At 38.5% G+C, this 17455-nt stretch overlaps 1 protein-coding gene across 9 annotated transcripts in view; it reads right to left on the bottom strand.

Annotated features, from left to right (window-relative positions):
• NCOA1 (nuclear receptor coactivator 1) overlaps positions 1-17455 on the bottom strand; it is a 276492-nt gene that overhangs the window by 151401 nt on the left and 107636 nt on the right. For 2 of the 9 annotated variants that reach the window (XM_073022820.1, XM_038006638.2), the window contains exon 2: positions 9117-9183. The exons of the other annotated variants lie outside the window; for them this stretch is intronic. The gene's annotated coding sequence lies outside the window, so the exon portion shown is untranslated. The remainder of the gene's footprint in view (positions 1-9116; positions 9184-17455) is intronic. 9 annotated transcript variants of the gene reach the window in all.

The raw sequence follows: 17455 nt of genomic DNA, 5'->3' as shown, positions 1-17455 counted from the left end.
TGAATATATATATACACATGAACATATGTACATGTGTACACATGGTCAGGCACAAACACATGCAACACATACATACCCTCTTTCTTTAGAGAAAGAAAAATCTATTGAGTATCTACATTCAACTTAAAAATCTATTGAGTATCTTATATGTGACACCTCAATAAATTCAACCTACTAGGAGAAACCACAAATGACCAAATTAATATCCCCAGAAAAATGAGCAAAGGACAAAAGCAAGCAATGCACAAAAGATGATCTGCAGATGGATAATAAAAATTCAAATATATCCAACTTTATTAATAACTATTTGAATTAAAATTATGGCAATATAATTACTCATCTATCAAAACGGCAAAGGACTAAAAAAACTGACAAAACCCAGCACTGGTAAGGGTCTAGGGAAATATATAATGTCTTATATTGTTTTTGAAATAGAAATTGGTATATCCTTCTGGAGTTACCAAAATAATTACAATGTACAATCTATCTTCTAAGAATTTGTCTTCACCATATAATCAAAAGTACAAAGATACAATCATAAGTATAGGGCGGTAGTTATTAACTGGGGCTGTCTTACCTCCCAGGAAACACTGGTAATGTTTGGAGGCATTTTTTGTTATCACAACTCAGGGTGGAGAGTGCTACAGATGTCTACTAGGTAGATAACAGATGCTGCTGAACATCTTACAATGCATATAGTACAGTCCCCACAACAAAGAATTATCTGACCCCAAAGTCAACAGTGGTGTTGTTGAGAAACAGTGGTATATGAGGATAAACTATTTTTTACCATTGTGGCTACAACTGCTCCTCCTCAGAAGGGGGAAAAAAAACCCAACAGTTCTTATTTAGGCCAAATTCCTGTATACTAACTGGCTATATTGGAGGTCAGTGTGCATTAAACCAAACTACTGTATGGTTCTCCTTCTCCTACGTTCATCATCTATTTTGCTGGATATGTAAGTGGATGCAGCCTGATTTCCCAGGAGTGTCTGAGCATTTTCCTCTCACACAGTTAACATGTCAAAACACAAGGGGACTAGAGGTGTCACTCTGTGAACAGAACTTGACAGTCAGCTAACAGTATAAGGTCAAACATTAGGTTTGGGGAAATGAGACAAAGGCATATACCAATTCCTAACAAAGCCTCCTAGGCTACAGAAAGACAGATATTAGGTACAAATTAGACCTAATCCTTTCTAGGATACAGAAAGACAGAGATTAGGTACAAATTAGACAGGGGATTCAAATTCATGAGCTCTGCTTAGAAAGCTGCCTGAATGGCTGGGCGTAGTAGCTCATGCCTGTAATCCCAGGACTTTGGGAGGCCGAGGCGGGTGTATCACCTGAGGTCTGGAGTTCGAGACCAGCCTGGTCAACATGGTGAAACCCTGTCTCTACTAAAAATACAAATAATTAGCTGGGCGTGGTGGCAGGCGCCTGTAATCCCAGCTACTCAGGAGGCTGAGGCAGAAGAATCACTTGAACCCAGGAGGTGGAGGTTGCAGTGAGCCAAGATCACACCACTGTACTCCAGCCTTGAGATGGAGCAAAACTCCATCTCAGAAAAGAAAGAAAGAAAGAAAGCTGCCTGAACATACACATACACAAAAAATTCTAGACAATATCAATGTTCAATTAAACACTGAAGTGCCATGGTTCAAGTGTTCAAAGGGAAAACAAAAAAAATCAAGAGATTTAAAATATACCAGATATATATTAAGGGGACAAAGGAAGCCTCAGGAAAGATGAGGACTGAAGTGCCATTACTGTAATTTTCTAAATGTTTCAACAAGACAAGGCATTTCACATGCCATATTCCAGGAAAAGGGCCAGGTGAATAAGGGAACTCCTCCCCACCCCCCACATACCACACAAGATTATGAGAATCACAGTTAACAACTCTTCCCATGATGAAAGCAGGGTAGATAAGAGGGCTGGGATACTCCAAAGAAGGAATAAGGAAAAGTTTCTAGCTTAGTTAACAAGAAGAAACATGGTATCATAAATTCAAAGTAGCATTTCTTTTCAAATATCCTGTTATTATCTCTTACCACTAACCCAGAAAGATATTTTCCCTAATTAGCTTAAATTTCACCACATACATGCAATTCTTACTTAAACAGTGTAGAAAGGTCCTGCATATCCTAAACTTTTATAAGCCAAATTCCATTCTTTATATATAAAGCTACAATATTCCATTCGATGAAATTCTGTGAATCATTCTCTAAAAAACTTATCCCATCTTAAGACATCTGTATAAAATCAAATTTTTATACATGTGCACAAGTGAAAATACAGAACACTTTAAAAACACACAACAAAAATAAGAATTAAATTTGCCTATATTGTATTGCATATTCCCAGAAAGACTCATAACATTGAATAATTTTGTTTTGTTTTGTTTTTGAGACAGAGTTTCGCTCTTGTTGCCCAGGCTGGAGTACAATGGTGCGATCTTGGCTCACCAAAACCTCCGTCTCCCAGGTTCAAGCGATTCTCCTGCCTCAGCCTTCCCAAGTAGCTGGGATTACAGGCATGCACCACCACGCCTGGCTAATTTTTGTATTTTTAGTAGAGACGGGGTTTCTCCATGTTGGTCAGGCTGGTCTCGAACTCCTGACCTCAGGTGGTCCATCCGCCTTGGCCTCCCAAAGTGTTGGGATTACAGGCGTGAGCCACCGCGCCCAGCCAATATTGAATAGTTAATAATAATTTGAACATGAGGTTCGCTGTAAAAGCTGAACAAACCAAATTATATAAAATTTGGCAATAGTCATGAAAATAGAAATCTGAAATTATTGCCAGTTTATTATTGCGAGATGAACTGAGTCTCCCCAAAGGCATGCTTTTCTTAGTCCTAGTTTGGGCTTTGATCTTGCTGATAAGGAATTTAAATTTTGTAGAAGGGATAAGAATTTTACCTGGAAAAACTGGAAAGAATTTTTTTTGTTTTCTTGAGACGGAGTTTCACTCTTGTTGCCCAGGCTGGAGAGCAATGGCGCAATCTCGGCTCACCGCAACCTCCACCTCCTAGGTTCAAGCAATTCTCCTGCTTCAGTCTCCCGAGTAGCTGGGATTACAGGCATGCACCACCATGCCCAGCCAATTTTGTATTTTTAGTAGAGATGGGGTTTCTCCATGTTTACGCTGGTCTCGAACTCCTGACCTCAGGTGATCTGCGCACCTCGGCCTCCCAAAGTGCTGGGATTACAGGTGCACCGTGCCCGGCCTGGAAAGAATTCTGTACAGTAAGTAAGAGGAAGGACTGAGGAGTCTGAAAAGGCTGAGAGGGTAGGCTGTTTTGGGAAGAGAAAGTCAGGAAGAGGTAGGATGTGGCAGGTTAAAGAAGAACAAGAAAATCTGAAAAAGAACAAAGATTCTTAAAGGCAATTTATAGGAAGTAAATCTTGCTGGATCAAACTACTCCCTTTATCTCCCTCAAAAAACCCTTTGGGAATAATCTCTATTATTTATCACCAAAAATATAAGTTTATAATTATCTTTGTAATTCTATAATTATTTTTATAATATTTGGCTTGTTTTCTTGTTTGTAAGAAGTCTGGAAGAGAACTTCAAGGACAGAGAATGGTAGTCTAAGGATCAAAACCAATCTGTCCCCCTGCCCCGACCAAATGATTACACCTTTAGTATTCTGTCTCTTACTGAAAAATAACATATTTCTCCAAGTTAACCAACCAGTCAGTTTATTGGTTAACTCAAGGTCATAATGAAGCCAAGGGTTCTGGGTCTGGACCCCTTTGATCCATTAACTGTTCTAAACTGAGTTCACAGGTTATATTCACAATGTTTGGTAAGCTGCCTTTCAAAATAAGTAGTTGATTAGTCAGATAAGGGTAGTCAAGAGAGTATGAATGAATCGATGAGAAATCATCACTCCTACTATTGGTAGTAGATTCACTAATTCTGAATCTAAGGCCATATTATTGATAGTTTGTGGGAAAAGGTCAAAGAATCTTCAACAGTTTGGAAAATTACTCTTTTTCAGTTTCATGTAAGCTTTCACAAGAAGGTTCACCATTTAATTTTAAGTCTAAAACAAACCCAAGTGAATACTTTCCAAGAATAAAGGCTACATGCATAAAAGAATTACTACTTAAGACAAAATTATATCATTTTAATGATGCCTAAATAGAAGCAATTAAACAACAAGGTGAAAGAATCTATGACAAGTCCTGTTAATTGTTGACTATAGCAGAAGAGTTTAAAAAATCACACATTTTGTTTAAATTCCTCTCATGTAAAAATCCAACAAAGCAATAATGGTAACATAAGTAGTAAGTAACATCAAATTTTTAATCATAAGTGAAAAGACAGTATAAATTGTCTGCTCTTTCCTATTTAACCATCTGGAACATATTACAAACTCTCTGAAAGCAAGAAAAATCTGCAAGTATAATTATACTCTGGGACTATTAGCATGACATGCTTCAATAAATACTCCTAATAGGATCTGCTGATAGAATAACTGGCACTAAAATGGATGGATTTTCATTATCTGCCTATTTGTTCTTACTGGCTAAATGCTCAAAAAAACCAATGAACTGTCTATTGAATATAGGAGGAGGGAACATACACCCAGCAAGGACAAAGTATGGCAGTTTGTAGAGGAAGAACAGAAAGAATGAGCATAGATTTGTAAAGGCCTGAGTTCAAATCACATTTTCTCTCCCTCCCTTCCTTCACCTCTCCTCACCCCAAATCTGCATAACTATCCATATGCTCTGGTTAAAAGTGACTTGGTTAAGGTAGGCGAATATATTAAATTAAATCTTGAGTTGGCAGAATTCCATCAGCTGAAGGTCTTCAGACCAGATGGTAAACTTAGTTACAAGGAATAACATTCACAATTTCCTCTGTTCTTGATGGTTTTTGAGATTTAATATACAGCCACCTAATTGGAACAGTTATACAAGTGAAGAACTGCATCAACTAGGATTTTCCGGAAGGGAGCTCGGTAGCTAAGCAGCAAAGTCAACAGGGTGCTGTGTCTCATCCGGATATAATGAGTAGTTGAACTAAGCAGCAATAGTTGGAGTGATGAAGATATTAAACTACTTCAACAAGTGTTGGGAGTAAAAAAGGGAGGCCAAATTGTCCGCTTGTGTGAATTACAAAAGTAATTCGTTTTTACTACACAACGTTGGAAAATACAGGTAAATAAAAATAAAATTAAAATCACCCATAGCTGTACTATCTAGAATTAAAGTGAATATCTGCATATGCATTCTTTCTATAAATATCTATATATATAGTTTTATTTTAATAATTATGGAATCATAGTGAATATATTGCTTAAGAGCATCTTTTTTTCACTAAGTTTACGTATGTTCCTTCTCATGTCATTAAATATTCCACAGAGATTTTACTGTCTGTAAAATATTTGTGTGTGTGTGCATGTGTGTGTATCACAGTTTTTAAGAAATGCAGTGATTAGGACTTCAGATTGGCTCCAGTTTTTTGTTTTTGTTTTTTTTTTTTTTTGGTATTAAATACAATACAGGTACTGTGATGAAGCATAAAACTTTGGTTATATTCTCCAAATAAGCTCCTATGAACACCAAGGTTCCTGGCATGGGGGACTCATTAATGCCATTTAGCCAGGCCTGAGTTTATGGGAGATAACAGATGTCTGAGGGAGACGCTGATGAACTCAGTTGCATACACATTAATCATGAGGTGGCAACAGGACACCCAAGAAGATATGTTCAGATGGCTTTCAAAGAGGTAGAATATAAAGGATTCCGGAATCACTAACACATTGATGATAGTGCAGTGTATGAGATGACCAACAGAACGTGTGCAGAAAGAGAACAGAATGGATTACTATGGAAGCACTGCAATATTTAAAGAGGGAGACAGTTACAGCTGGAAGAACAAGTGAAAAAGAGAGAAAATGGATAGAGGTAAAAGGAAACCAGCAGAAGTTGAGGTGGAGAGATCATAACGTTCAGTTTCGAGAAGCATTTTTGTACCTGCCAAAACAATAACAACAAACTCTTAGAAAAAAGTGCCCAAAGATAGTGAAGAGTCTGCTAAAATTTAAACCCCAATGAGGCATGAATACTTCTCTCTCGAAGGGCCCTGAAATTCAACATACCCCAACAACACCACAGTCATTGGAGCAACACGCTTTTATATTCTACATTTCTACCATCCTCCCCAACTTCATACCATAAAGATGCAAACAAGTATTTGATGGTAAGTTTGTAGGACAGTATTATAAACTCTGTTTTTGAGGGGTGGTGTCTAAAACTGCATCTCTCCATTCAAGGTTTTGGCTACTCCTAGTATACTAAGATTTGTCATCAGTAAACATGTCTATGTTCACAATTTCAACCTCATTTTGTAAACATTCCAAAGTATTATTTTCAGAATCAATTTTTTACTAACTTGATTTCATTTTTCCCTTCCTCTTTCTAGCCTCTGCTAAATCCTCAGGGATTAAGAGCTTAAGTCCCCTAACAACTGTTTTCCAATGTTTCCAAATACCCACACTAACTGCTGCTCCGCTTTCCCCAGTTCTAGTCAGAGACTGCTCATGTCTTGAGCAGGACTATAGTACATATAAGAAACTACAGTACTTATAGGTAGGTGTCATATAGATATACAAGTAGGAGATCAAAAGTGTACTCTTACATCAAGTCATACTCATCAGGTTACCAAAACATGCAGAACTACTGCCTCTGCTTTGGGGTTATTTTTCAAAACCAATTTCATTCATTTTCCTGTAATCCCCAATATCATTTTATCTGTTACAACATCATCTTCCTTCCCCTAGACTCACATTCCTCCCCTTCCAAGAAATTTTTTATTCATTCCCTTTCACTTTTCCCAGTTTTGCCAAAAGAAATGGTCTTTCCCTTGCATTTTTAATATGCTATTTTATTGGGAGCATTAGAGAAAGATGTAAAGAAATCTCAACCATCAAACCCATACAAGAGCAACAAATGGTATCAAATTAAAACTATGTACTATGGTAACTATGTAACAAATTATTTTTCATCATATGTGAAAAAGGATGATAGGAAAAGGGAAATGTGCAAATAGCAGACACAGTGCATGATGAAATTCACCCCACATACAAATCATCATTTCCATCCTCTGAAGGTTACTGTTCCTCTGTTTCTCTTCTTCTCTCTTCCTCTGATGTACAACCTAATGTGACAATACTACCAAATAACAAGCACATAGACTCCAAAAAGTGCTATTTGACAGAAAATTCAGTATTACATACAAATAGTGCCATTTTTATTTTACTTTGAAAAACTGTCTGCTTTAGTAAAGACTAAACCTAAAAGTAGGCTCTTAATATTCTAACAGTGAACTGATAAAAGTTTCTTTCCTAAGATCCCTGATATTTTCATAAATGTTGGATGAATGGAACACCTTTATAGTAATGACAAATTTCTGCCAACCTTTACTTTTCCTTCTATCTGGACTTACTAATCTAATCCCTCACATTCTCATCCTCTTCCCTCTAGAAAGTCATTCCTCGGCCGGGCACGGTGGCTCAAGCCTGTAATCCCAGCACTTTGGGAGGCCGAGACGGGCGGATCACGAGGTCAGGAGATCGAGACCATCCTGGCTAACACGGTGAAACCCCGTCTCTACTAAACAAATACAAAAAACTAGCCAGGCGAGGTGGCGGGCGCCTGTAGTCCCAGCTACTCGGGAGGCTGAGGCAGGAGAATGGCGTAAACCCGGGAGGCGGAGCTTGCAGTGAGCTGAGATCCGGCCACTGCACTCCAGCCTGGGCGACAGAGCAAGACTCCGTCTCAAAAAAAAAAAAAAAAAAGTCATTCCTCATCTGCAATAGTTTGGCTGAGTAACCCCCTCCTATGTGTCCTAGCATCTAGCAAAGAAAGTAATTGCATATATATCTGTCTGATTATATAGATAACTGCAAGCTTCTTGAAAGCAGTAAGACTATGTCTCACTCACTGTTTTATCTCCAGAGCCTAGGACGATGCTTGGCACTTGGTAGATTCTCAACACTGACAGTCAGCATTGGCCCCCACCAGCACCATCAACCAGTACCCATCAGTTGTTCCATCAACAACGTCCTAGACTAAGGCTTACTACAATCTCCTGCTGAGAAGCCAACATAACTTCCTTAGAGGATTCCTTAAGTTCTGATACTAGCCATCTACTGTGTGCAAAGCAATATATTACAGGTTATATTTTATGTTATTTCTTCAAAAACCCCATGAAGTAAAAATAATTATCCTCCTTTACCAACAAAAGAATAAAAGCTCTGTGATAATTTACTTTCTCATAGCTACATAGTAACAAGCAGTTGAGGAGAGATTAATGCCTAAGTCTATCTGACTAAACTGAGGCGATTTCTACTTTGTTATTCTGCTTCCTCAATACCTACATGAAATCTACATACATACATAATTTATCCAAATATATTTTTCTTGCTACATTCTGTAATGTTACAAACCATTTGGGAATCAATAAAATTAACTCTGTGAATTACCTGGAAGACTGTAAAGATGGTGGGTTAAGATTACATGCTCTGGAATTAGAATGACTACTTGGATTCAAGTAACAATTCTGCTACCCACTAGCTATATAAACTTGAATAATTTAATTTCTCTGTGCTTTGATTTGCTAATCTCTAAAATGGGAATACAAGTGGTAGCTATAGGATTCTTGTGAATAATAAACGACAAGATATGTGAAGGGCTTAGAATGGAGCCTAGCACATAACAATATTAATACTAACAGCTAGAATTAGTGCATGCTTACAATATATGTTACCTTATCTTCAATAGCATTAGGTTTTATTATTTAATTATCTAAGTTTACATGAAGAAATAATCAACTTTTTCTATGTCGGTGGTTCTCAAACTTGTAATGCATCAGAATTATCTAGGAGGCTTTTAAACATACCCACAGGCCCTGCACCTTAGAGATTCTGACATGTAGGTGTGGGGTGGGCTTTAGAAATTATTCTTTTGAAAATTTTCCAAGAGGATTCCCACTCCCTGGGATATGAGAATATGCTGGGCTAGAGATCTTAAAACATTTCTATTTTAAACATCTGATATAAAGAATGAAAATGGGCTAGGCGCAATAACTCATACCTGTAATCCCAGCACTTTGGGAGGCCGAGGCAGGCAGATCACTTGAGCCCAGGAGTTCAAGAGTAGCCTGAAAAACATGACAAAACCCTGTCTCTCCAAACAAAACAAAACAAAACCAAAAAAGTAGCCAGGTGTGGTGGTGTATACCTATAGTTCCAGCTACACAGAAGGTTGAGGATCCCCTGACCCTGGGTGGTTGAGGCTGCATGCAGTGAGCTGTGATCACATTACTGCACAACAGCCTGGATAACAGAATGAGACCCCATATCAAAAAAAAAAAAAAGAATGAAAATGAATCAAGGCAATAAGCAGAAAAGCAAGTAATGAAGCTTCCAGATACTCCTGGGGCATATGAGAATCCTAGTAACCTAGAGTTAGAAAGGATTGAGAAAAAAGTTTAGGCCTCTGAAGTCAGGTAAGACACCATCAGACAAAGACAGGGCCCAAGAAGGACAATAACATCAGGAAAAGGGTAAATTCAAACATTAAAAACACCTTCAAAGGCAAACATCAAAGAAAAGTAACCTCTTGGCCTTACCAAAGGCATCATGGCCTGGATCATCTATGCTATGTGGATAGTCCTAAAAATCAAAAGTCGGGGTGCAGCAGGACCTTCTCTGCTTCATGCCCAGGCAGATCTCCAGGCAACTGGAGCACCCATTCACTTGGATCAGCAGGCTGAGCCAGCCTACTCTCCCTATGCCAAGACCATGGTAAAGCAGGGCACTCTTTGCCCCATTCCCGGGCATAGCTTCAGGCAGTCAGAGGACCCGTTTGCCTGGATTGCCAGCCTGAGACGCCCCATCCTTCCTGTGTAGAGATGGTGGTATAGCAGGGCCCTCTGCACTCTGCACCCAGGCAGATCTCCAGGTACCTGGAGCACCCACTCTCCTGGATTAAGAGTTCAGGCCTCCACCCCTGCCTGTGCAGAGAACTTGGGGCCAAGGAGGTTTCCCAGCTCCATGCCTACCTCTGGGTGCTTGGTGGCTGCCCACTGGCTTCTCCCTCAGTGTTAGTGATTGTACCTGCCATCAGGGGACTGTAGGTGGCCTGGCCCCACCCATCTTGCTTCCCACTTCCCTGGGGCTGAGCAGGGAGCTCAGGCCACTGTGCACTCCACATATCAGCCCAATGCCTGAGGCAACAGAGAGTTTCTTCCTGTAAACAAGCATCAAGTGCATAGCTAGCCACATTGGCTACAGCTGGCTAAGTGATCTTACCCATAAGCGCCATCTACTGGCTTGTAGGTCGAAACCTACAGCCCAATATAAAATCTGCCCAAAGAAGTATATAAGGCTATAGAAGCAAAGCCAAAAGATGCTACCCAGCATTCTCTACAATCATATCCCCTACGGAGTTGGGGAAGGGAAAGGAAAAGAAAAAAAACATTACAGGGACAGGAAAAGAAAAAGGAAAAAATCTTACCTGCATGAAAATAATTACAAAAATCAAAAGTGCCAGTGTTTCCAGATGAGAAGGAACCAGTGTAAGAATTCTGGCCAAACGAAAACTCTGAATGTAGTGACACCACTTGATAATCACACTAGCTCTCCAGCAACGGTCCCTAACCAAAATGGAAACTCAGAAATGATGGATAAAGAATTCAAAGCATGAATTACAAGGAAGCTCATTGGGATCCAAAAAAAGGTTGAAAATCAACACAAAGAAACTTGTAAATCATTCTAAGAAATGAACGAGGCAATAAACACCTTAAAAAGAAGTCAATCAGAACTTCTGGAATTGAAAACTCACTTAAGGAATTTCGAAACATTAGGGAAAGATTTATCAATAGACTGGACTAAGCAGAACAAAGAATTTCAGAGCTTGAAGACTGATCTTTTGAACTGATCTAGTCAGATAAAAATACAGAAAAAAGAATTCAAAAAAAGGAACAAAGTCTTTAAGAAATATAGGATTATGTAAAGCAACCAAACCTACTAATTGCTTGCATTCCTGAGATGGAGAAAAAGAAAACAACCTGGAAAACATATTTGAGGGAATCATTCAAGAAAATTTCCCTAATCTTGCAAGAAAGGTAGACATCCAGTTACAAGAAATTCAGAGAACACCTGTGAGATACTACACAAAATAAACATCACCAAGACAAAAAAATCACAAAACGATTCAAGGTCAATGCTAACGAAAAAATCTTAAAGGCAGTCAGAGAAAAAGGTCAGAGGAAACTCCATCAGGCTAGCAGTGGACTTCTCAGCAGAAACTGTATAAGATTGGGGGCCTATTTTCAGCATTCTTAAAGTAATTCCAACCAAGAATTTAATATCCTGCCAAACTAAGCTTCATAAGCAAAGAAGAAATAAAATCTTTTCCAGACAAGCAAGCGCTAGAGAATTCGTTACCACTAGACCAGTCTTACAAGAGATCCTTAAGGGAATTCTAAACATGGAAATTAAAGAAAAATAACCTCCAACCACAAAAACACAATTAAGCACACAGCTCACAGACCCTATAAAGCAACCACACAATAGAAACTACAAAGTGACTAGCTAACAACTTCACAATAGGATCAAAACCTCACATATCAATATTAACCTTGAATGTAAATGGTTTAAATGCCCCACTTAAAAGGCACAGAGCTGAACTGGATTTAAAAAAACAAAAAACAAAAAACACCCATCTATCTGTTGCCTTCAAGAGACCCATCCCGCATATAATACCCATGGGCTCAAAGTAAAGGGTTGGAGAAAGATCTATCATGCAAATGAAAAACAAAAAGGAGCAGGGGTTGCAATTCTTACATCATATAAAAGAGACTTTAACAGTAAAAAAAGCACAAAGAAGGACATTACATTACAATAAAGGGTTCAATTCAACAAAAAGACTTAACTATCCTAAAAATAAACCTACTGGACACTGGAGCACCAACTCATAAAACAAAAAAGGGAATGCTTATACATTGTTAGTGGGAATATAAATTACTTCACCCACTGTGGAAAGCAATATGGAGGTTTCTCAAAGAACTTACAACAGAACTACCATTTGGCCCAGCAAACCCAATGCTACGTACATATCCAAAAGAATATAAATTGTTATGCCAAAAAGACACATGCACTCTTATGTTCATTGCAGCACTCTTTACAATAGCAAAAACATAGAGGCAACCTAGATGCCCAAGAGTAGATCAGACAAACTAAATGTGGCACACGTATACCAGGAAATATTATGCAGCTGTAAAAGAGAATAAAAACATGCCACTTGCGACAACATGGATGCAACTGGAGGCCATTATTCTAAGCAAATTAACACACAGGAACAGGAAATCAAATACTGCATGTTCTCATTTATGAGTGGGAACTAAACATTGGGCATGGACTTAAAGATGGCAAAGACACACTGGGACTAACAGCAGGGAGGGAGGGATGGGAGCAAGGGTTAAAAAATTAACTGTTGGGTACTATGTTCACTACCTGGGTGACAGGGTCATTCATACCCCAAACCTCAGCATTACACAATATACCCATGCAACAAACCTGAACATGTACCCCCTGAATCTAAAATAAAAGTTAAAACTTTTTTTAAGAGGGGAGAATTTCAAGTTAAAACCTATCTTCATAGACTCCTAACTCCAAGCACATAGTAGAAGGAAATAAAAAAAATCTTCCCTGGAGGAATGCACTGTGAACCCAAGTCTAAAGAGTTACCACAGTCACACAGGATTCCAATTAAAAAAAGAAGCTCATGATTCAAAAAAAAAAAAATTCACAACAAGTACAATTAAATAAGGCACTAGGCCGGGCGCGGTGGCTCATGCCTGTAATCCCAGCACTTTGGGAGGCCGAGGCGGGTGGATCACAAGGTCAGGAGATCAAGACCATCCTGACTAACGCTGTGAAACCCCATCTCTACTAAAAATATAAAAATACATTAGCCAGGCGTGGTGGCGGGCACCTGTAGTCCCAGCTACTTGGGAGGCTGAGGCAGGAGAATGGTGTGAACCTGGGAGGTGGAGCTGGTAGTGAGTGGAGATCGCGCCACTGCACTCCAGCCTGGACGACAGAGCAAGATTCCATCTCAAAAAAAAAAAAAAAATAAATAAATAAATAAATAAATAAAATAAGGCACTATTAGAAAGAGCCGGAGAAAACAAACAACAAAATTTGTAGTAAAATTTCAGATATTAGAATTATCAAATACAGAATATTAAATATGCTTAATACATTAAGAGAAAAAGATGGAACAAATCAAAAATACTAGTAAAGCTCGAGAGAATATAAAAAAACGAACAGGCAAATCTGAAAAATAACCAAATAGAACTACAAGAATTGAAAAACATCACAAGTAAAATCATAATGGAAGAAGTAAATAAACAGAGTCAGTGAACTGTTAACACAGAAATGACAAAACTATTCAGAATGCAGCCTACAGGCCAGGCGCGGTGGCTCACGCCTGTAATCCCAATACTTTGGGAGACTGATGCAGGCGGATCATGAGGTCAGAAGATCAAGGCCAACCTGGCTAACGTGGTAAAACCCTGACTCTACAAAAAAAAAAAAAAAAAAAAAATTAGCCGGGCATGGTGGCAAGCACCTGTAGTTCCAGCTATTCCGTAGGCTGAGGAGGAGATTCGGTGAACTGGGAGGCGGAGGTTGCAGTGCGCAGAGACAGCGCCACTGCACTCCAACCTCGGTGACAGAGTGAGACTCTGTCTCAAAAAAAAAAAAAAAAAAAAAAAAAAAAAAAAAAAAAAAAAAGAATGCAACTTACAGTCACAAAGAAATGAAAAATATAGGAGGTTAAAAGACATGCTAGAGAAAATGGAACGATTACTACCAGAAAGACTACATTCCCTGATCACAATGCAATTCAAAGTCAATAAGAAAAAGACATAAAATTGTCATACATTTCAAAACTTAAAACCATACCATATGACTCAAGGAAAAAGCTATAAATATTTAAAACCAAGAATGAAAAAATAATGAAAACACCACATTTCGAAATCATAAAATGTAGTAAAAGCAATACTCAGAGAATGTATTCCCATCAATGCTTTCGTTAGAAAAGAAGAATGACTGAAAATTGAGCTAAATGTCTAAGAAGTTACCAGAAAGAACTTCCTCACCAAGAAAAAAAAAGGGCACAAATATAAAAGCACAAATTGATGAAACAGAAATCAAACACACAACAAAGAGAATAATTAAACCAAAAGTTGGTCCTTTTTTATGTTTTAAGAGGTCTTGTTATGTTACCCAGGACGGAGGTGCAGTGGCTATTCACAAGCATGATCATAACACACTGCAGCCTTTAACTCCTGGACTCCAGCAATCCTTCTAGTCTCAGCCTCCAGAGTTGCTGGGATGGCCCTGCTCCACCACACCCAGCCTGGTTCTTTGAAATGACTTTTAAAAATACTGCCAATGAGATCAAGAAAGAAAATAACACAAGGTAATTAAAAATGAAAGGGAGAACTTAACAACTGAGAAAGCAAAGATCAATGTTTTTGTTGAAAACATTTAACTAATAGATTTGAAAACAAATGTAAACAGTAAATTCAATTAAAAAGATACATAACCCACTAAAACTAACCTAGGACACAGTGATATAAACATATGGTTAAATAAATATTTTAAATGGAGAACAAGAAACAAATCTTTCTTACAGAAGAATTTCAAATAATTTATGTAGCTACTCCTCCCTCTGGGAGGTGAAACTTAATTCCCAGGTCTTCAGCCTTGAAGGTGATTTAGTAACTTGCTTTCAAACAATTAAGTAGGGAAAAGAAAAAATAATGACTTTACAGTGAGTAACATGGCAATCACTACTTTACCAAGTGATGAAGGTTAATTTAACACCATCAGTGATGTCATGGATATTACATGCCCCCTAAAATGATGTGATGAGAAAGGCCTTTCCTCTCTATGTTAGTTTTCCCACAATCCCACAAGGAAAACATCAGACAAACGCCGACAGAGAGAGTATCTGCCCAGTACTCCTCAAGAGGAAAAATCAAGGTTACAAAAATAAAGAAAACCAGGAAGTGTCATAGACCAGAGGAGACTGGGAAGACATGACAATTAAATACAATGTGATACTCTGGGAACCCTGGACAGAAAGAGCATATAGGATATAAATGAAACAAACAAACAAACAAACAAAAACAATAAAAAAAAAACCTGTTGAAATCTAAATAAGGTCTAAAGTTCAGTGAGCCGGTGTCAGTTTCTTAGTTTTGACAAACGTACCTAATGGGAGAACTGGCCAGGTGTGGTGGCTCATGTCTATAATCCCAGCACTTGGGGAGGCTGAGGCGGGCGGATCACGAGGTCAGGAGATAGAGGCCATGCTGGCTAACATAGTGAAACCCCCTCTCTACTAAAAATACAAAAAAATAGCACGTGCCTGTAGTCCCAGCTACTCAGGAGGCTGAGGCAGGAGAACTGCTTGAACACCGGAGGCGGAGGTTGCAGTGAGCAGAGAAAGTGACATCGCACTCCAGCCTGGGAGACAGAGCGAGACTTTCTCTCAAAATAATAATAATAATAATAGGGGAACTGGGTCATTGACAGTATTTTTAAAAGTCATTTCAAATGGGAATTCAATATACTATTCTTGCAACTCTTCTGTAAATCTAAAATTACTGCTAAAAAAGTTGTTTTCTGAAAGATGACACAAGAAGACATGAAAAGACTAAATAATCCTATAGTCATGAAGGAAACTAAACCAATAATTTACAATCTTCTCTAAAACTACGAGTTAGTTTTGCTTAAAAGTACAACATTTAGTGACTAAGCGATAAACTTACTTAGAATCAACTCCAAACAGACTTTGTTTTGTGTTCTTGGTATAAGATTGTCCAGCCTTAAAGGTGTATTATATGGTATTACATAAGAAAATACAGGTATGAAAAAGAAAAACGAATTCAACCACAATAATTTTTTAAAATCTCACAAAGAAAGTTGAGTTTTACCAAACTCAAAGAACAATTTCAGTCTTATGTAAACTCTTCAAGAAAGAGAAAATATATAGTGTAAGAAATGAAAATAAGTAGGTCAATCTCACTTTTTTTTTTCTTGAGGCGGAGTCTCACTCTATCTCCCAGGCTGGAGTGCAGTGGTGCGATCTCCACTCCCCGCGCCCCGCTCCGCCCCCCGCCCGGGTTCACACCATTCTCCTGCCTCAGCCTCCCGAGGAGCTGGGATTACAGGCGCCCGCCACTACGCCCGGATAAATTTTTGTATTTTTAGTAGAGATGGGGTTTCACCGTGTTAGCCAGGATGGTCTTGATCTCCTGACCTCGTGATCCACTCGCCTTGGCCTCCCGAAGTGCTGGGATTACAGGCGTGAGCCACCGCACCTGGCCAGTCTCACTCTTGATCATAGATGCAAAATTGTACATAGACACAAGTATCCCTCATAATTCAAACTCAACACAGAAAATGACTATAGTAAATTTTATTAAAGATATAGCTGATATCCTGTTATTCCAACTTATCTTAATAAAATATAAATATCAAATAGACTCCAAAAAAAACAAAGAACAAAAAAACACAGTATCCCTCACTGTTCACATTCTAACTACTGATTCTCCAAAATTCAGGGTTTCCCAAATTATGCAATACAACATCTGTCTGACACCAAATAATTTCAAAATTAAATAGTACCGCTTTCCTTTCAATGATGTATTATCCTTATAAATCTGAGTTTATGGTAGTTGCTGTGAAAAAGAACATCCCTGCCAGGTGCAGTGGCTCACGAGGTCAGGAGATTGAAACCATCCTGGCTAACAGTGTGACACCCCGTCTCTACTAAAAATACAAAAAATTAGCCGGGCGTGGTGGTGGGCGCCTATAGTCCCAGCTCCTGGGAGGCAGGAGAATGGCGTGAACCTGGGAGGCGGAGCTTGCAGTGAACCGAGATCGCCCCACTGCACTCCAGCCTGGGCGACAGAGCGAGACTCCGTCTCAAAAAAAAAAAAAAAAGAAAAGAAAAGAAAAGAAAAGAAAAGAAAAGAGTAGAAAAGAAAAGAAAAAGAGCATCCCTGAGTGAAAATCAACATGGAACAAGAAGTAAGCATGGCAACCGCAATGCCTTATCTGATTCCAAGGTTTGAGAAGTTATGCATTGCTCTGAGGTGCACACATATCCCATTAGCAAGGGACTGTGGTTATTTACAATTAAAATAAAAATATATTGAATTTAAGTGTATGATTTTTTCAAATAACTAACAAGTTGTAAGGACATACATACTAACTTGTTTGAAACTAAACAAATGTAGTTGTTAGGTATTTCTTTGATTTGAGGATACCATGAACTGGAAAGTTTGGGAGTATCTGAAATACTCATATAAAAAATACTTCAAACTGAAGAAAGTGATGAACAAAAGA

Source organism: Chlorocebus sabaeus, chromosome 14 (assembly GCF_047675955.1).
Source record: "Chlorocebus sabaeus isolate Y175 chromosome 14, mChlSab1.0.hap1, whole genome shotgun sequence".
NCBI lineage: Eukaryota > Metazoa > Chordata > Mammalia > Primates > Cercopithecidae > Chlorocebus > Chlorocebus sabaeus.
The sequence above is the reverse complement of the archived record's forward strand: the minus strand, read 5'-3'. Positions and strand labels throughout refer to the sequence as shown.